Source organism: Giraffa tippelskirchi, chromosome 4 (assembly GCF_054371585.1).
Source record: "Giraffa tippelskirchi isolate mGirTip1 chromosome 4, T2T-mGirTip1v1.2.pri, whole genome shotgun sequence".
Lineage (NCBI taxonomy): Eukaryota > Metazoa > Chordata > Mammalia > Artiodactyla > Giraffidae > Giraffa > Giraffa tippelskirchi.
The window spans coordinates 30,419,713-30,420,818 of NC_137278.1; positions in this window are offsets into that span (position 1 = coordinate 30,419,713).

A 1,106-nucleotide genomic window follows, 5' to 3' on the forward strand; every position below is an offset into this window, starting at 1 on the left:
ACAAGAAGTTGAGGCCAGTGGCCAGGGTAGTGTGGTCCATGGTAGCTTGTGTGGGTGTGGGGCCTAGGGAGGAGCTGGGGAACCCATGGGGCCCTCATGCCCCAGCAAGTTTTCCTAGAGAAGCCTGGATACCCACAGGGGGACCAGGAGGTGAGATCTGCCCCCCACATTCCTCCCCTGCCCCCAGTTCTGCCCTTCCCAAGCCCACTGCCCAGGGGTAGGCCCCCTCCCACTTCCTCTTTAGACCCCTGGCTGCCTCTTAGGTGTGAGGTGAGGTTCAAGGTCTAAGACAGTCAGAGTTCAGACACACTCAGATAGTGCTCCTCAGAGCTTAATGCATTTGGCTTCCTCTACAAATGCTGTCTTTTCATCCTGTCCACAGGGTTCTCCAGGCAAGAATACTGGAGTGGAGTCCTTCACTGACTCAATGGACATGAATTTGAGCAAACTCCAGTAGAGAATACATAGGGAGCTTGAATGGTTCCTAGTAATGTTCTGGTTCTTAAATTAGGGATAGGTGGTTCACTTTATTATTATGCCTTCCTATACTTTACATCTATTGTACTTATTAAATAATACTATACAAAAATTTTTACAATTTGGGCACAAAATGAGATTTATAAGTAATGTTTCTATGTAAAATATTCTCACTATAACATTAAACAATAATTTAAAGTATTTAGCTCTTCTCTCCCTGTTTCCTTCTCTCCCCAAACCAACAAATACTGGATTATCTTTTATTTATTCCAATGATTATATACAGTAGAGACCAAGGAAACATGTTTTATATGAGAGCTGTCATGGGATCAGATTTGTTGGAAAGAAATAATTTATATCCTGGACTGTCCACCAGAAGAAATACAAAGACAACATATGTAAAAATCAAGAACATTCTTCTATACCAGAAACAATCACAAAGTAAATATTAAAACATTCACACACATACACCCACACAAAAAAACCATCCACAACAGGATTCTCCTGGTGGTCCAGTGGTTGGCACTCTTCGCTTCCAATGCAGAGGGCCTAAGCTCAATCCTTGGTCTGGGAAATTCTGCATGCCACAAAAATAAACAAACTTAAAAAACAAAAACATTCACAACAGC